Source organism: Phodopus roborovskii, unplaced genomic scaffold (genome assembly GCF_943737965.1).
Source record: "Phodopus roborovskii unplaced genomic scaffold, PHOROB, whole genome shotgun sequence".
Lineage (NCBI taxonomy): Eukaryota > Metazoa > Chordata > Mammalia > Rodentia > Cricetidae > Phodopus > Phodopus roborovskii.
In genome coordinates this window covers 15,681-36,295 of record NW_026125462.1, presented here as the reverse complement: position 1 = coordinate 36,295, position 20,615 = coordinate 15,681, and the positions used below count along the sequence as shown (strand labels likewise).

Sequence of the window (20,615 nt, the reverse complement as noted above, 5' to 3'; positions counted from 1 at the left end):
ACACTACATGGAGGTTACCCCCAAGGATCTCTGTTCCCATTCAACATCCCAGAGCAGCCTGGGATACCCAGCTCTGCCCCTCCACACAGCCGTCACCAGGAACTCTGGCTGGGAAACTCACTGGGTTGTGTCCAGCCCACCCACCATAGGGCATGTCCTTAAAGGATGCATGCCAAGAAGGCCATCAGACTTGACAGAATCCAAGTGTTCCTCGGGCCTTTCCTATCTACCCAAGCTTGCAACTGGCATTGATCCTGTGCTTCAAGCCCTGACCTCCCTCCATGGAGCTTCTAATCCAAGCTGATACCCCAGCTGGACCCTTTGCCCCTGATCCAGTCCATAGTATTGGAACAGAACAGAGGGCAACCAGGTGAGGAGCAACAGAGGGACCAGTCTCTGTCTTCTGTTCTCACTTGGCAGATCCACTGACAACAGCATGCTTTGAGATGGCATTACATTGGGATGTTCACTGTCAACACCAGGGTAAAATTAGGGCCCTAAAACCCCCTTATTGCTTTTTGTAGAGGCTGATGCTGCATTAGCCAGAAAGACCAAGGGGAGCAGGGAACATGCCCTCAGCATAGCAACTGGTCTATGAAGGGAAACTCATGGGAACGAATATCCACATGAGTTGAACTTGAATAGAACAAAAGCGCCCTTGTCTCAAAGCGAGTGTCCAGGAGGCACCCACACAGTGGGTGGTATCGTCTTGGGCACACTGTTACCAGATGCACTCTCCTAAGCCCCTGTGACCTGGGTAACCCAGATACTACCCATCTACCCATACACCTTCATCTTCCCCATCAGTCCTGGGAGAGAAGCATTCATTTCCCTTTTACAAAGAGGTAACACTGTCCTCAAACATTTGGCTGCCAGGGCTGAGAAGAAGCCAGGCAACATAAAAATAAAATAAAATGAATGAAAAAATAAATAAATAAATGAATGAATGAATGAATGAATGAATGAATGAATAAACAAACCTAAAAGACATTGTGAGATGGTCCAGAGAAAAGAACCCTAAACCAAATCCCAGGGGGATGCGAACCCCTCTGACTGCCAGTTCCTTCCCTACTGGAAACTGCCAGGGCCAAGCTCGATGCGATGCGCAGAGAGGCGTGGGACCTAGGAGCTGCATGAGGAACAGGAAGGGTTCCCCCAGCTGTGTGCATCCAGGATGGAGAAGCAAGCAGCCTCCCACAGGGGGCGCCGCTGGCGCTTTGGGGGGTTTGCGAAGGAATTTACTAATTGCCAAGTGTATGAGGTTAGTGACAAAATCACAGAACTGTGAGATCTGTACGCCGCATACATGCTTAATATTGCTATCAGAGAGAGAAGGAAGGGTGCAGGGGAAAGAAGAAAGTGGAGGAAGGAGAAAGGAGTCCAGGAGGAAGGAGGACGAGAAGCGGCCACTACCGAAGGCCCAGTTTGCTATGTTTTCTCTCGTCACTATGTCTGTCACATCACTCAAATCTGGGAAACGGGGTGACACAGCCTGGCTGCTTCTAAAAACAAATGTGTTTTGTTGCACCATACACAAACACTCAGGCGCTCTCTTTCTTCCCCTGGGTGAGTACATAGTGTTATAAGTGCGCTTGCCTGGTGAGAAGGGTGGGGAGGGTCTCCTGGGACTTTGCAAGACATGGATGAGAGAGCCCCAGTGTGTGCCAGGAGGCCTTGGTTTGTGCGAGGCTGCCATCGTGTGGCAACTACAAGTATTGCTTCGGGACCCCAGGAGCCCAGGAGTGCCCTGCTTGGTTTTTGTATGAGAGATAAAGCCCACTAGTGTTTGGAGGAAAGTGAAATTCAAATGTTGCTGAGTCTGACTTCTCCAGGACACCTCCCAAACAGAGATGTCTAAGGATTCTTATCAGTGAAAGCCGGCAGTCTCCAGCCTGGGGCTGGTGTCCCAAGGTCACCTTGTAAGATGTTACTTGAGCCTTGCCCTTATTCCAGGGTTGGACTAAGTGTTTAGAGCTCCTGAGGCCCTCTGTGTGCAGGACACCAGCATAGCACCAAACAGGTGTCAGCTAACACCAGCTTACCTGAAGTCCTGGGAGAAGACAGCACCCCAGAAGTGGCCCGGAGCTCTGAAGAGAAATGCCTGAGGGTTTCAAGGGACCCAAAGCAAAGCTTGCTCTCTTTGCCTACTTGCTCTCACTTACTGGCAAGCCCATTCCTTCACTAGCATTAAAGCCTACACCTTCAAGATTCCAGCATATACTGAAGGCCAGCTGAGACACCAAAACTCATGGACTGAAGTACTGGACTTTTAGACCTTGTGTTCATAAACAGCCACTGTTGGATTAGCTGTACCATAGCCTGTGAGTCATTCTAATAAATTGTTTTTCTATATAGAGAGGAATTCTAAGTTTTGCTTTTCTAGGGAACCCTGACTAATACACACAGCTTCTCAAACAAAAGTTCAAGGACCTAATTTAAAACTCCATCTGCAAGAGTAGACATTAGTGAGACCCTGGGTTCCACTGCCTACCCCATGTTTGGGGGGGGGAGTACTTTCCAGCTGCGGACCAGTGTCTCCTGTAACAGGATGTGTAAGTCAGAGTTCTCAAAAAGAACATAACCAATGGGTGTGATTTGTGTGTACACATACACGTACACCATCTTAGTGTTCTATGACTGTGAAGAGACACCATGACCAAGGCAACACATACAAGGGGAGAGGCAGGCAGACATGGTGCTGGAGAAGTAGCTGTAATCAGTAGGTAGAGAGAGACACTGGACCTGGCACGGGCTTTTAAAACCTCAAAGCACACCACAGTGGCACACCTCCTCCAACACAGCCACACTTTATTAACCCTTCCCAAGCAATTCCACTAACTGGAAATGAAGCATTCAAACAAATGAGCCTATGGGGGCCATTCTCATTCAACCTACCACATTCCGCTCCCTGGTCCCACATAGGCTTATAGTCATAATGCAAAATGCATTCAGTCCAAGTTCAAAAGTCCCCATAGTCTATCAATCTCAACATGTTTTAAAGTCCAAATCTCTTCTGAGACTCAAGGTGATCTCTTAATTGTAATCCCCTGTAAAATCAAAAAGCAAATTACTACTTCCAACATACAGTGACACAGAATATGCATTACTATTTCAAAAGGGAGGAAAGGGGGGCAGAGTGAGGAAATACTGGACCAAAGCAAGACTGAAACCCAGCTGGGCAAACTCCAAACTCTGCCTCTTCATGTCTGATGTCAAAACGCTCTTCAGATCTCCAACTCCTTCCAGTTTCATTGGCCACATCACACTTCTCTCTCTTGGGCTGGTTCCACTCTGTTTGCAGCTTTCCGTGGCAGGTATCCACGGTTCCAGCATCTCCAACATCTTGGAGTCTTCACTGTAACCCAGGCATTACCTTCACAGCTTCAGGAAATCATCTCTTTGGGTCACCCCTGCCTCACATCTGGCCTCTGCAGCTTTTTCTAGCCACAGAGAAAGGGTTCACATTCCCTTTCCTGTATGTTCCTTGAGAAAGCCAGAGCTTGTGGCCAAAGCTGTTGAGTTCAGCTTCCTGGGGCTGCAACCTTCCCCCAACCCTTTGATTTTCATTTGCACGTGTTTTCTGTTGTTACTTAAGTCTAGGAAATTCCTCGGCCTTTTCTGACACAGGTTGCAGGATTAATTGGGTGGGTCCTGCCCTGAGTTACCACTCTCCCTAGTCCATTTTGAAACAAGGCTTTCTTGGAACTCCTTGTCTCTGACATTACATTTCTTGATGTTCTCTTTCTCCTCAAACTGTACATTCTGTGTTTCTCTTTGCCTGCTCACTCTTTTTCATTGTATAAGAGTGGCCACTAGTTACCACACGATACAGTCAATACTAGACTGTCTTGAAATCTCCTCTGCCAATGGCATTAATACAAAACTCTTCAACTATGTTCAGGAAAATTTTTAAAAACAAGGACAAAAAGTAGCCACACTCTTTGCCAAATTATCACAAGAACGCTCTCTGTGCCACTTGCTAATATTTCTTTCCCCAGGAACTTGTTGAGATGGGCCTTCATAGTTCACATCATACTAAGCACTATTATCCTCCACACTCCTTCTAGGATGGTCCCCTAAGGCATGCTTAAAGCGTTCAAAGTCCCAAAGTAGTCTACATTCCTCCAATCAATAGCACAGTCAGGATTGTCACAGCAATACCCATTCCTGGTATCATCTTATTGCTGCCATGAGACACCATGACCAAGGCAACTTATACAACAAAGCTTTAACTGGGAGCTTGCTTATAGCTTCACTATCATCATGATGTGGAATGGGATGGCAGGTAGGCAGGCCTGATACTAGAAAAAGTAGTTGAGAGCTTTATATCCTGATACACAGGCAGCAGGTGGAGAGACTTGGACTTGACATGGGCTTTTCAAACTTTAAACCCCACCCCACCCCATCCCCAGTGACACACTTCCTCCATCAAAGCCATGCCTACCCCAGCAAGGACATACCTCCTAACTCCTCCCAAAGAGTTTCACTAACTGGGGACCTAACATTCAAATATATGAACCTATGGGGGGGTCCCTCATTCAAACCACCAGATAGATAGATAGATAGATAGATAGATAGATAGATAGATAGATGACAGATAAATAGGTGATAGATAGGTAGACAGATAGATGACCAGTGACAGATAGACAATAGATATAAATGATATGACAGATAAATGGATGATAGATGACAGATAAATAGATGATAGATAGATATGGATGATAGATATAACAGATAAATGGATGATAGTAGATAGATATAGATGATAGATAACAGATAAATAGACGATAGACAGGTAGATATAGATGATAGATATGACAGATAAATGGATGATAGATATAGATGATAGATAGATAGATGATAGATAAATGATAGATGACAGATAAATAGATGATAGATAGGAAGACAGACAAATAGATAAATTACAGAATAATTTAGTAGGTCAGCTTTAGGTAGAAACAACAGCAGGATAACAGTTAAGAGCTCAGAACCCAGTAGTCACTCAGTTCTTGAGGCTGGTGCCTCAGCAATAGGAGTTCCTTGGCAATCGAGGAACTGCAAATTCAAATCAATAATCTTAATATTATTGTTCCAGCCAAATGTAGAACTCAGTCCCAAAGCCCATCAGCTGGTAGGTGGATAAACAAATCAACACGATAGATAGATAGATAGATAGATAGATAGATAGATAGATAGATAGATAGATATCCATGTGGTGGAGTATTATTCAGTCATGAAAAAGGAAAGGAATGCTGATGCATGCTGTACTGTAGACCTCTGAAGATCCTCATGCTAAGTGAATAAAGTTAGTTGCCAATGGCTGCTAATATATGACTCCAGTCACATAACATGTTCAGAGCAAGCAAGTCTGTAGCCAGGGAAGGTAGGTGGATGGTGATGCCATCCTGAGGATACCTAGGGATGGTAACATAGTGCAAAGGGAGAGGGTAACTGACAGCAGGCTTTGGGAATCATTGGGGTGGTGGCTGACAGCACTTTTACAGTCTGTAAATTATATTAGCAACAGCTGTTTAAAAATAATAGGAACACTCCAGGCACTGTCGTCCCAGCCCTATGGAGATTAAGAGGGAAAGATGGCAAGTTTATGTAGCCTGGGTTACACAGCAAGACCCTGTCTCAAAGTGGGGGTGGGGAGGTAAGTACATAGAGAAACTGAGTAATAAGCAGGTTTGATGATCTTTCATAAATCAGCTCACCACACATTGATACAAGCAAGAGATCCTTAGGACACTGTACAGAAGGAACCTTGCAGCACCCCAGTGCTGTGCCCTGTCATGGTGGGTGCTGCTCTGGGCCAGAGAATCTCCTGTAACACTGTGGTCACCTTGAAAGTCTCAAAATGAAACTGTTAATACATACATGGTTTTTATTGAATAACACCTTTATTAAGTCCCAGAGATACTTAATGGGTTAACTTTCATCTAAACAGAAAACAAATCTTCACAGCACACGAACCATGTGTTAAAGGATGTGTGGGGTCCCACACCAAGCACCTCTCTGATGCTCAGTCCATTTCTTCAGTCTTCACAGATTCCACATGCAAATGGGGTCCTCATGGTGTTTCTGCAAGGAGCTGCAAGTGCTGTTGCTTCTTCACAGTTGGGCCCTCCCTCTTTGCAGTGAGCATAAGAGGGATGAACACTACAGTGGATACTCAAGAGCATCCCTCCAGACAAAGAAAGCTCCCTGGGGCTTAGACCGGGCCTCAGTTACATCTCCCAAGCACAACACAGAGCTTGTCCAACAGAAAGCACACTGGGTGGATGGGAGGGTGGATGGATGGATGGAGAGTTGGACAGAAGTAAGGGAGGACAGACTGGCAGAAGATATAGAGGTGAATTGGGAATTAGAGAGATATAAATTAAGTAGACAAATATAAATGGATAGAGGAAGAGGAAGAGAGGAAGAGAAGAGATGAAGGAAGCAGGAGAGAGAGAAAAGGAGAACTGTGTGTATGTATATATTCATGTACTAGAAATGAGCAGACGGGTGCTTTGATGAATAGATAAGTAACTGAGGTCCCACAGCACGTGTCTTTTAACCATTCAGGAAACATAAAGTACCAGGATCAGCTTTCTCTGGCAGAAATCCTACCTCATGTTCAGACAGCTGAATCCAATAGCATTGAAGGCAGCACAGGCACTATATTGGGCCAGAAATAGCCCAAGGCCCACAGTGGGCACCATCTGGCCCTGGAATAGTGGACATTATGCACCCCTGGTGTTTGCCCTCAAGGAGTTCTGAAGTGACTGACAAGTCCCAGAGAAGGAACTTGTCTCCCTGAAAACCTCTGGCGTTGAGTTCTGAGGTTACAACGGAGATGAATGTGTATGATGGATGGGTACCATGGCAATTCTCTGAGTCTATTTCCACTAAGGGACTCCTTCACATGGTCCCATGCATACCATACTCCTGGGGAGTGGAAAACATGTTACTTTTAACAAGTAAGCTTCTAGGGTCTTGGATTTGCCAACAGTTGCATTTGGCTTACCAGAGCACTTCTTCAGACACCCTTATCCCAGAGCCTATGAGGGAAACAGAGGCAGGCGGGACCCATGGACACCATCCAATACCAGAGACTAGCAGGACCACATGAAACCCTCAGGCTCTGATGCCGGTGAGACCAGATGAACCTCTGAGGAGTTTGGAGCTTCCCCGTACATGCTTCTGCCATGGCTCACCAACCAGCCCAGTGACTGCCACTGTCCTCTTGGCTCCCCTATCCTCTGTCTCATCCCAGGAGGGTCTCAGGGAACATCCCAGAATCCTCCTCTCTTTTGACACATTCTTGGTCATTCTGTGTCTCCTGTCCTCCAGTGATCCACTCCTGAAATCAGAAAGTAAGCCAAAGGCATTCATCTCAAACACTGTGATGAGGTCATCCTGAACAGTGCTAGACACCAAGGGCCTGGGGTGACCTGGCTTATCCCTATACTTCATGCTGAGATCGGAAGGGATAAGCTATGTTCGAACATAGCAGCTAGCCACAGGGAAATGACATTTTGTCATGGGTGCACATGTTAACCGGATGGACCCAAAGGACAGCCCAGTCAAGAAGATTTGAGTAAGGTTAGAGCAGAACAAGGAAGCTGAGTAGTCAGCCCCAAAGTGTGAGGGATGAACAAGTTCAGTTAAGCACAAGTCAGAATACTCTAAAACCACTCAGGCCATCCTGAGGGTGCCATACTTCTCACGGCATTATCATGTACAATACTGAACAATTGATGTGATATTTATACCACACTGGGTACCCAGGTTGTTGAGAGATGATGTCATGTGTTTGGGAGGATGAGTAAAACAGGAACACTATTTTGCATAGAGGACTTGAGCATCCAACTTACAGCTTCCAAGTAGGGTCCTGAAACCAACTTCTATAGACGCCAAGGCACAACTATACGCTGAAAGGTGGATGGCAGTATGTGTGTTGTTTGCCTGTCTGCTTGCTTGCGAACTCTCCATGAAGCTAAAAACAACCTGATCTTCCTGTCTCTTCTTCCTTAGGGTTTGGAGTCCAGGTGTGAACAACCATACTCAGTTTATACAGAGCTTCATGCATGCTAGGCAAGAATCAACCAACTGAGCTACATCCCAGGCCTAGCTTAAACTGGGTTATGCTGTTTGAGAAAAGCTGCTCGTAGAAGCCACAGGTTATTGGATTAAAATTCCAGTGCTAGGGATAGGCTACACCATATGGGTATTCTACAAGCTACACCACTGACGGACCAGGCTGGATGGTCCCAAGTCTGTTATGGCCAGCTGCTTTATAGCTGGCTATGAGGCCTGCCCTACAGGAGCAAATTCACATCTTGTACTGGAGGCCTGCTCAAAAGTATGGCCAGGGTGGGTCAGAGGCCCCAGTGGCAGAGCTACTGCAATTGCTTTATTAAATGGGCATGCTGTGCCTGTTAAATTACACATAGGATGCCACTGCTAGCTTTGCTCAGGAAAAAATCTTCACCTTGCAGTAGTAGGTGATAACCACAGACTTGCAAGCGGTCAACATGCAGAGAGTGAGTGGCAGATGTGTTCTCAGCCTCCAATGTGACATCCTACCACCTCTCCAGGACTCACAACATGGAAAAGAATGTATCAGTCAGGAGGAGGAGGTGGAGTGCAGTGGGATGATGTCTTCCAGGCAAGACGTGGCCATTGCACTCTATTCAGCAGCTCTGAGTGCCTATGCAGAAACTACAGAAGACTGGGGCTCTCAACAGCCAGTGATGGCAGCAGAGGGGCTCATGACCACCGCCCCCCCCCAGGATTTATAGGCAGCTACTGGTTGAAGGAAGGGGATGAGACATCCTTCAGTGGTGTCGCAGGAAGGTGAAAGGAGGGCCAATCAGGAAAAGCAGGAGAGCCAGTGAGAGGGGACAGGAGCACAGAGGATAACAGGACAATGACTGTGATCAAAATACATCATATACTGAGAAATATTATAATAAAACTCACTGAGTATGAGTCATTTATGCCAATGTAATTGTTTTTTATATTTTCCAACAGGGTTTCTCTGTGTATCCCTGACTGGCCTGGAACTCACTCTATAGACCAGGCTGGCCTCAAAATCAGAGATCCACCTGCCTCTGCCTCCGGAGTGCTGGAATTAAAGGTGTATGCCAGCATCACCCAGCACCAGAATATTTTTTAAGTTGGTATTCTGCCTCTGAGTGTGCAGACATCGCCAGACATACAAGCATACATTCAGATACTCCAGAACTCCTGTCCCTTCCTCTAAAAGGAAATTTTAAAACTTAGTGACCAGACGAGGCCAACTACTACAGCCTCTGCTCAGAGCCCTAGCAGAGCCCTAAGATAGCCCAGCATTCTGTCACAAGCCAAGAACAACAAGAGCCCCTTTCTGCCAGGTAGCAAGGGCTGGTCAAAGAATTAGTACAATAGCTCATGCCTCTGTGGAATCTCCTACCTCCAAACAATCCACCAAACAGGAGCTGTGTTGCTTCTCATGTACAAAAGTTTGGTTTTAGAGTTGACTCCTTAAGGATTTGAGAGCAAAGACCCGGTGCTGGCTCCAGGAAAGACTCCAAATCTTATCAAATAATTGAGCACCGAGGTACTCAGAAGGACTCCTCCCCTCCCCAAGACTCCAGTCACTCTGAAGGACACAAAGACCTAATACCACCATTTTCTTTCTAGCATCCAGACTGGGGAGGCAGGAGGGAAGGAGCAAGGGGGATTCACCTTGCTTTTGTTCTGGTCTATGGCCGAATTTCAATTCATATTTTTCAGGGGCCAGTTTCCTTCTGGTTTCATGAATGCTCATCCAGCTGAGAGAGAGGACCACAAAAAAGTCTAATTATAAAGATTCCTTACCCCCTTCCTTCTTCTATCCCAAGATAAGGAGATTTTCAGTATTAGTCAGCATCAGCATGGCCCTCTGCCAAAGAGGAGCCCACAGCCTGGGTGTCCAAGGAGCTGCCAGGCAGTCACTAAAAAAGCAAGGTGGCCGCTAGGGAGACAGGAAGACTGTGGAATAACATGTCAATACTGTACCTTACGGATTTCTCCATGATCAAACTGTGTGGGTCCAACACCCTGAGAAGGCTGCCTGGGAGTATTTGTGCCATCTTCAGAAGATTCAGGGTGCACTGTGGTCCCTAAGAAGAGAAGAGGATAAACAATGGGGCTGGCTCCCACTCAGGACCCCTCCAACACACTGAGGCTGGGGCCCCCATTCCACCCTTTTAACCCCCACTTTGGCTTTGGCTGGAGTGTACTCCTGTGTGGGAGAGCTCCATGGTGCAAAGGAACAAAGTGGCAGGAGGCTCAGGGCTGGCGATGCAGCTCAGCTAGGAGAATGCGGAGCATGCACCCCGATCATCGCACAAACCATGTGTGGTGGTGTACACCTGGAATCCCAGTATTCAACAGGAGTGGGTAGAAGGCAGAAGTTCAAGTTCCTCTCCAGAAGCGTAGCAAGTTCAAGACCAGCCTGAGATACTTGAGTCTGTCTCATTCATATATATATGTGTGTGTGTGTGTGTGTGTGTGTGTGTGTGTGTGTGTGTGTGTGTGTGTGTGTGTATATAAATGGTGGCGCTATTCAAGCATTTCCCAGCTGCAAGTGGTTGGGGGATTTGTTTATCCGAGTATCTTCCCAGGTCCTCTCTGCTCACTCTTGCCAATACTCACAGCTAACCAAATGCCCCACCCCCCACTTGCTGCCAAGTCAGCAGCAATTAGGAAAGGGTGGCTTCCTTCCTGTCCTGTACTCCTAATGCCTAAGAAAGTGCCTGTCTGCACGGTGAACTGTTACCAGATGGAAGAACCCATGAAACAATGGCTGGGTGGATGGGGCAGATGAATACATCTTCAAGTTCTGATATTTTTATGTGCTACGAGATAACTTGTGCTAGCAAAAATCAAATGCTTACTTGTATTTCATTCCTAACCAATTAATGCCCCATAGGTTTTCACTGTTGTTTTTACATCCTGACCGCTATTTCCCCTCCCCCCCCCCTCCCTTCCAGTCCCCCTCACCTCCCTTTCACTCCTCCTCTGCTTCTCTTCAGAAAAGGGCAGATCTCCCATGATGTCAACAAGCCATGCTTGCAATGAGCCTGGCATCTCCTCTATTAAGGCTCGACTGAGTAGGAGGAAAGGGTCCCAAAAGTCAGAGACTGCCCTGCTCTCACTGTTAGAGGTCACACAAGAAGACCAACCTACACAACTGTGACATACATGCAGAGAGCCTAGGTCAGTCCCATGCAGGTTCTCTGGTTGTCAGTTCAGTCCCTGTGAGCCCTGGTCAGTTGATTGTGTGGGGTTTTTTTGTGGTGCCCTTGATACACCGGGTCCTACAATCCCCCCTCCCCACCTCCACTGGATTCCCCAAACTCTGCCTAATGGTTGGCTGTGGGCCTGCACCTGTAGGCTCTATGGTAACTATTGGGCTATAGGCACCAATCTAGGAGCTTAACAGATTGGGGGGGGGGGGCACGATTTGGGCAGGTTGGTTTTTTTGTTGTTGGTTTGGTTTGGTTTGGTTTTGCTTTTGCCAATCCTATTTGGTTCTATCCTATGTCTCTAGGATAGCCTTGCCTCTGGGTCCTGGGCCTCCAGGCTCTCTCTCATGATATGGGTCTCAAGCATAATTTTTATACACTAGTTGGGGAAGGTACGAATCTGGGGAACCAGATATTCAGGTACATCAAAGACAAGCAACTGCTGCATTTCAGGACGGCGATGCAGAACAATGGCCACAAGAGGGAGCCATAAAACCTGCCAAAGAACAGCATTCAGCAAAAATCACCTCAGCAGGTTGCTTTGGCTCTCCACACTCCCAGGCATACTGGATCATCATAAAATTGCTGTTGCTACTGTATTATGCAATGTGTGGCTAATGAGAGCAAACTGGAACAAGACCATGGCTCCAGTTTGCTTGCCCTCCAACTTAGAAAAGCAGGCCTGCCTTTCCATCTCAAATTTTTCACCTCTCCATATACATAATCCATCTAGCTTTTATTTCTGCTTCTATAGATAAGTGTAAGTTAAAGAAATCATTTTCCTGTGGATGATAAGTGCATCTGAAAAAGAAAATTGTGACCTTTAGAAGGAAAAATAATTTTTTGAGACATTTGCAATGATTTCCCACCTCCAGTAACATTTTTTTTCTCTTTTTTGCAAAAGAACATTCCCTTGTTGACATATTCAATTTCATCCCCACTCTAGTAAAGAGACTTCAGGCATGTGCAGACTGATGGGGAGATCACATCAGAAGGAATTATGATCCTATCGGTCAAGTTTCAAAGGTTTCCCATGTAACTGAGAACAGGGGGGAAAATGCATTTCACAAACTTCGTCTCTCAAAGCGTCTGAAAAAATCCAAAAATCCCCAGGGTCATTACAAGCTACAGATGTTATCAGCTGCCAGGGCTGTACAGACTTTAAAAAGCCCACAAATGAAGGCAGTTCCACACAGGTTCTCAAGCATTTGCAGGGAACCCAGGGGGGCTCTCCCTTTGAAATGTGTCTTTTCATGGCTTCTCCAAAGTCAGAAGCCATGGGACTGCTTTACACATCCATTTCCATCACACAAAGTGGTGGGGACCCCTAAATCAGAGCTTCTCAATCTATGGATCAAGATCCCTTGGGGGCTGAATATCGATACTTACATTACCACTCATAACAGCAACAGAATTAAGTTATGCAGTAGCAAGAAAATAATGTTATGGTTGGGGTCACCACAACATGAGGAACTGTACTTAGGGGCCAAGGCATTAGGAAGGTTGACAACCACTGGTCTAAAATAACTGCCTGACCCTGAGGGTAACACTGGAAACAAACCAGGGTTTTAAGGATGAAAAGACCCCTTAATTTTTTTTTCTCAAAAATTACAGAATTTGAGTAATCTAATTGTAACCTAATTATAGCAATGGCTCTTGTTCCTGCAACAGACTTCTGGAACAGTCTCTGAAGATCCTCTCATTTTGCTGTTTGGAAGTGGGAGTTGGTGACCCTCAGAGTGGATTAAAGTGACAGGTTTGGCATCCGATTTCTAGACCAGCTTACTTCAGACAGACCACACAGACTCCCAGCTCTTGAAATAAACCCCTGGTGGGATTATCCATCAGGAAGTCATCTCTCCAATTAGGACAAAGCATCCCTCCTCCCCACCCAACCCCCCTCTGGCCAGGCAATTTTCACATTCCGACATGCATTTGCTTTTTCCACTCCCAGCTAAGGAACAGTGGCATGAGCCTAAGCACAGATGTGGACCTTCATTTGTGAAGCTATAAACCTGTGCTGATGGTCAGCGCCATGCCCAGGGGGCAAAGGTGGCTTCCTTTCCTTCCCTAACACAATGCCACAGGGCAAGCCCCTTAACGGCCTCATGAGGATCACAGTCGCAGACCCGCCAGCCTCCTTCCCTGGCACTCCTCCTCACTAATAGCTGTAAGGGCCCATTAAGCCTTACAGCTGAGGGGAGCCATTAAGGCAAGACCTATCACTATTACCATCAATAAGGTCTCAGGCACTTGCCTGTCACCACCTGAGTTAAGTTAGTCACCCATGCAGAAAGGCAGCCTACACCCCTGGCCCACCCGCCCCTAATGAGCTACCTCACCCCTGCTTCTGCAGAAACATCCTGATGAGTGTGATGGATGCCCACATCATGGAGGAGCGGGGCTAGCTACTTTAACCAAGGGCAGTACATCTAAACTGTTGGAAGCTTGTCTCCTGGAGACAAGTGGCACCTGTTGGTGAAATGTCCAGGCACCTAAGCCCCATCCTGCACTGCAAAGTGAGATCTTCCCCCATGTAGCAGTCAGAAAAGCCACCTTTAAATCCTGGGATAAGCATGTTTGCATTCCCGTCTGGCCATCTGAAGGTCCTGGGGTACCTGCCCTCAAAACCCTACCTTGCTCCTTGAAAGATCCCTCTATCCAAACCTCACTGACAAGCCAGGGCATTGTCTGGAGCCAACAGAGAACTAAGGCCAGCAGGGTCAACAGGAGACGGTGTCCCCAGGGAATCACAGCTCTGCCATTTAAAAGGATAAAGATGGCTGTCACCTCCCCTGGGTGCTCACACAACTGAACTGTACCAGATCAAGCCAGCCAAAACCAGCATGGACGGTTAAGAGCTGACAAGGTCCCTGGGCTGTAGTTGAGAAGTCATTGGAGGTTAGTTGGTGGTGGCTGAGGAAGGATGGTTATTTTGTTTTGTGGCCAGTTATAGATTGCCTATGCCCCAACAGTTGACCCCACACCCAAACACATACAGGCAGCACTAACTGGATGCAATGAAATACAAAACGTTTAAAATGATTTTGAAAAGTGGATGTGAGTAAAGTTAGGGAAGGATGGATATGATCCTAAGGCATTGTGTGTTATGGATGAAAGCCACACAAAAAAAAATTAAAACAAGTGAGATGATGCAGGGCTGACATTAGATGGCTCAGTCAGCAAAGTGAATGTTGTGTAAGCATGGGGATCTGAGTTCAAATTCTCAGCACTCGTAAAGGCATGGTGGCTTACTTCAGTAACTCCAGCATGGGGGGTGGGGAGTAGTCCTTGGTGCTGCTCAATGGCTAGCCAGTCTAGCTGTGAGTGCCAGATTCACTGAGAGATCTTGTCTCAAACTTTAAAATGGACAATAATAAAGGAAGACACCCAATATCAACCCTTGGTTCCCGTGCACATATGCACATAACTCACAAACATGTACCACACATTCATGTACACACATAATGATTTACACAGCACTATGCAACATTACTATATGGCCAGTGGACACAGCCTACACAGGGGAGAGACTGAAGACAGGGTTATCACAGCAAACCCTAGTCATCTTTGGAATTCCCAACCATGGCTGCACATGCTACCCCTCAAAATAGCGTAGTGATCTGATCCTGAGCCACACAGAGGAACAGAAGATGATCTTCTAGATGCTTATCTAGTAGTTGGCCCATGTAGTGGTTTATCTATTAGCTGATCTATCTAATAGTTGACCTATGTAGTGGCTATCTAATTAGCTGATCTTGTAGTGGTCTCTTTAGCCCCAATTGAGGTTTCCAATTCCAGATCTGAGGAAGAACTTTGGAGCCATGCAGATGAGATGGTCATGGGTAAGAAATACAGAACAATATGTCCCAACTGGATCTCAGCCCTCTTCTGGAAAGTAACATCTACATGAATCAGACTCAGTCAACGGAAGAAAAACTAAGGTGACTAGACCTCTGAGATGTCCATCCCACTCACCATCTAGAAGTCTTGTCTCATGAAGATAAACCTGGAGCCAGATGTTGTCATGCTGGTCCCAGGACCCTGGGGCTCTGTACCTCCCACAAGCGCCCTCTCTCACCTGGACAGGTCAACAGGAACTGCCTAAGGACTGGGAAGAAAAGAGGAAAGCCATGAGTCTGACTCCTGCCCAACCCAGTTCAGCCAGTGATCTCTCTGGCTCCTTGCACACGGCCCTTCCATCCTCTCTGTGGCTACCACACACACCATCTCAATACTGACTCTGCTTCACCAGAACCCTTTCACCAACTTCCCAGGGTCCAGAATCATCTCTGTTCATCTCACACCCCACTTCCATCCATCATGCACTGAGTTTCCAGGGCACCAAATCCAAAGATGCAACATTTACATAAAATCAGGCATGGTGTTTATAGTCACAATACATACATCTTCCTGTATGGACCATCATCTAGATGCCTTTCAGCTATGTAGATGCCACATCAATAGCTACTAGACTGTGATGCTTAGGGGACAATGGCAATGGAAAGGTCTGGACATGTTCAGTGCAAGTGACGTTTTTTTAATGTCCTCAAGCCAGCCAGTTTGGAGTTCTGGGAGCAGACCTTCAGACATGATGAGCTGCCAGCACCATGGCAATACAAGCCGATTTTTCAAGGCTCTGGAGGCAAGGTAGCTTTGGTTGGGATGCCTGAGACCTCTCCCCTGAGCTTCCTGTGTATTTCCTCAGTGTCCTCTCATGGCCATGGTCATGTGCACCCCTAGGGTCTCTCTTCCTGTGCCTGTGATGGATATTCTTGGCTGTCAGCTGATTACATCTGGAACTAAAATGTAAATGGCACACTGTAAAGGTTTGGTCCCCCCCCCTTAATTAAATAATTTAAAATGGGGAAAACCAGGCCTTTGTAGTGGGACAATGGAACCACCTTATTGTGAGCCACACTTTCTGTTGGTAGAAAGACATGGAAGAAGGAAGCTTGCTCTGTTTGTCTACTTTCTCTCAACAGGCAATCACACTCCTTCACCAGCATTAGCAGATACTTCTTCAGGGGTCAGGCGTATATGGAAAGCCTCATGGACTAAACAACTGTGAGACTCTGCCTCATAGGTAGGCAGCCATTGTTGGATTAGCTGGACCACCACCTGTATTAGCATTCAGTAAATTACACACACACACACATACACAGAACACACACACACACACACTAATAAATCCCATGTGTGTGTATGTATGCATGTATGTGTTCATTCTATAGGGTGCCTTCCTAGAGAACCTGGACTAATACAGTGCCAGTCACTTGAGTTAAGGCCCACCCCTTCAATCTTACTTGACCTCAGTAGCCACATGAATGTGCAGAGCAGGATACAATCCAGCTGACATGCTCCTCCCAGTGCTCCTCACAAACCACACATCCTCAGCCCCAGTAGCCCTTGAAGGCTGGCAGACTATCCACATTTCTGGATAAAAGCATTTTCACATGGCAGTTTTCCCCCACACCAGACGGGTTAGGGAATGCCACTTCTGTTCTGGTCCTGCAGGTAACTGAGGACATCACCAAGCAAGCTCTCGTCTACCACCTGCCAGCTCTGGGCAAAAGCACATGTGGGAATGCATGACATACTGTGCTGTCTGTCAGGTGGAAACACTCTGGGAAACATTGCATGAGTATGTCCTGCCCAGCCTAACTTTCATAGGGAACACACACACACACACACACACACACACACACACACACAGAAGCTCCAATGATGGAGTCAATGCATGATTGGAGGTGTGTCTCCGAATGTGGTGATCCCAGGAGAGTTAAGCACCAGCTGGCAGCTCGCCCTTCTCTGCTGGCTGGGCTCTGCTCCCTCTCCCATCACTCACGGGGCTGGGCATACAGTAAGGACACACCCACACTCCAGAGGTGTTCCAGATTGAAGTACAACAGGCTTAGTGGGCAGTGGCTGGCATTTGGAATCAATGTCTGAGAGATTTGAAAGAAGCATCAGGCTCAGCTAAGACATTTCTTGCTTGGAGTCCTTAACATGGTGAGAGGTGTAGCTGCATGGGGGTAAAGAATAAGGTGTAGGGTGGGAGAGCTCAGTTGAAGGGCAGAACTGTCCTTAGTAAAAGGCTGCTAGGGGTGGAGGGGTGGCTGAGGCCTCAACAGAAGACACATGGTCCCAAGGCAGCATATCTGGGTCTTTCTCGAGGCAAGATGGGAGGCTTGCTGGGCGGCGAGGCATGAGCTCTGGAATGGCCATGTCTTTGCTGTTTACATTCACCTGGGGAACAAAAGGCTCTTAGCTCCTACCAAGTCAACCTCAGAGCCAGAAGTGGCCTGTAATGGGAGGGGACTCCAGAGGATGTCAGGATGGAAGGGAGGGTGTGGTGAGAGAGCATGGAGGATGTGCCGTGGGATAGAGGTTACTGCCTAGGGACCAGAATTCCTCTCAAACCCAAAGCCAACTACACCATGCAGGATGCTTCCAACACACTCCCAGAAGAAATGAAAGGCTTTCCAGAAGCTGATACAACTGGGGTGTGGGGGGGGCTGGGAAATACAAGTAAACAACTAAAACAGCCCTAGCAAGGAATGAATGTGTGTGCTCAGCTGCTTCCCTCCATGACTTGAGAGTAGCAGGGGCCTTCCTATCTAGTTTCCTCTTCTACCACTGTATCCCAGAAACACAAAGGCCATAAAAACCAACCCCAAGGCTTCATAACCATCAAGACAGAAACTGAGCCAGCCAAGGTGACACACACCTTTAATCCCAGGGCTCAGGAGGCAGAGACAAGGATCTCAGAGTTCAAGGCCAGCTTTGTCTATGATAAGCTCCAGGACAGCCAAGGCTACACAAAGAAACCCTGTCTCAGGGGCCAAAAAAGAAAAAGACAAGAACTGAGGCTGGACCCAAAATGAGGTTGGTGTGTTTCAGCTAAGGACCGGGTCCTAAGTGATATTCTCTACCCTCCACCATCCCTGATGATATGGAATATGTATGTGCAAAGACAACAACGACTCGGGAGACAAGCTGTAGTGGGATACATTGTTTATGATTTAATAAAGTTTGCCTGGAGATGAGAATGCAAAGAGAATGCAAAACTAGCCACAGCCATAGGAGCTGAGCAGTGGTGGTACATAACTTTAATCCCAGGACTCAGGAAACAGAAGTGATGATCTCTGTGAGTTCAAGGCCACATCGGGCTGCATGAGATTGAATCATTCTAAAAGAGAACAGAGCTCACACCTTAATTCCAGCACTAGAGAGACTATAAGAAGCTCAATGCAGCCTCAGAAAGTAGTCTGAGATTCGCAGGAGTGGCTCTCAGATGCAACTGAGGCATATGCAGCACAAGAAAGAAAGGACCCACCCCTTTGGTCTGAGCATTGGTGAGAGATGAGAGCGTCTGCTTTGCTCTTCTGATCTTCAGTCTGAGCCCATGACTGAGTCCTGGCTTTATTTATTGTGCTGCATCCAACATAGTGATAGCAGAGGTGGATGGGGGTTCCTTCTCCTACAGTGAAAGGCGTCAGATGAGCTGGAGGCTGAGGGACTTCTGCAGTACCCCTGAGTGCTTTGGCCCCGCCCCCGCAGCTCATGGGCTGTGTACATAGGACTGTGTGGAACCTAGAGCCTCACTCATACTAAGCCAAGCCCCCACCACTAAGTGCCATCCGCAGCCCTATCTGTTTCACACAAAAAAGGAGAGTCACTGCAAGGCCCTGGTGCAGTCAGTTAGTTCCCTGGATTCTGTGTGCCCCTGAGATATTTGTTTCTGATTACACATGCTCCTCAACTTATGGTGACACTATACCCCCAAACAAGCAGTTTAAGTGGGCAATCAGTGGCAATGCATGCACATATGCTAACGGGCCACTGAGATGGCTCAGCTGGGAGAAAGGCACTTGCTGTGCAAGCCCAATGACCTAAGTTCAATCCCTGGGATGCGGAAGAAATGAATTCTAGAAAATTGCCCCTGGACCTCCACCTGAGCACCATGCCTATGAACATCAGCATACACACACACACACACACACCCCACACACCACCCACACACTCGTAGTAGACATTTTTTTAAAGGAAAAGAAAATACCCCAGAACAGACAAGTCTATTCTTTAATCAGTGTGCCAGATCTTCATGTGAGAATATTTGTATCCAAATACGAGAAGACAAAACACCACAGAATCCCAGCTGTGCCATCCACAGACTGTATGGGAACACACATCACAAGGCCAGGAAGAGGTCAAGCCTCCAAATGTGAAGTGTGATTTCTACTGAGTGTGAGACGGCCCCCTACGCATTCCAAATGTTGTCATTTCTCAGGCCCCGAGAGGTCCCCTTTGCAAACCAAACATGAAGACCCTGGTTATACTGGAGCTGAAGGAGCAGCCACAGCCTGCATTGACCCAGAACAACTCCGAGACTCATGCTTCAGGCACCTCGGAAGTGCATGTGTTAACCATCACCCTGCCCAAATGCTCACACAGGACACAAGGTGGGGGTTACCTCTGTACATTGCCAAAGAAATCGGGCAACTGATGCCCCGGGCTTCCCTCTTCTGGAAAGGTGTCACAGGAGTCCCTCAGCAGGCTGTTCCCAGGCCTTGGCAACGTTCTTCCTCCGCACTTAAACACAGTATCAAAGACAGGCAACAGGTAGCATGCACTGGCACCATCGCCACAGAGGCTGTCTGCAGGAAAGCAAAAGATCACCATGTCCCCAGGCTGAACGCTGAAACTCACTTTGACCTCAAGGGTTCAGCCAGGGTCACAGGTGCCACCTGGGAGCAAAATTCACAAACTCAGTTATCGATGGTAAAGATACCAGATCACTCCAAAATGCCAGTTCTCAAATGGACCCGCGTGTTTTCTTTTCAAAGCCCACACCAATTAATTGCTCCAAGCACAGAAGATGGACTGGGTCAGGAAAATGTTAACGCAGCCTGGGAGACTGAGCTTCGCCAAAACCTTGTGAGCCCTGCCAGAGCTACACCCCTCACTGAGACCACTGGAGCCAAGGAGGTTTATCCAGGCAACATCAAAGTTCTCCCCACAGAGGTGAAGTCAGTCCACGGTGCAGGCGAGAGATCAGCTGGACCCATCACTAGTAGACTTGTTTCAATTACTTCAACAAAGGTGGTGTCCAGTTCTGGCAAAAATGCATGACCTCCAAAACACATAAGCCCCACATGCTTCCCACATAACATGCGTGTTCTGCCACAGAGAGATGTTGTAGCCTTTCCATTTCCCACCTTGAATGTAACCTGACTGTATCCAATGTCAGCATCTGCACGGCTGTCATCTCAGCCCCTTCTGGGAGTGTGGTGCTTGTCCCTGTTGAGATTCCCAGGAAATAAGTAACTTCCCAAGCCTAAAAAAGATTTG

General features: G+C 47.2%; 1 pseudogene; it reads right to left on the bottom strand.

Moving 5' to 3' along the window:
• Positions 1-6,515: 6,515 nt before the first annotated feature.
• On the bottom strand, positions 6,516-19,921 carry LOC127215511 (protein FAM169B-like; annotated as a pseudogene).
• Positions 19,922-20,615: the final 694 nt, after the last annotated feature.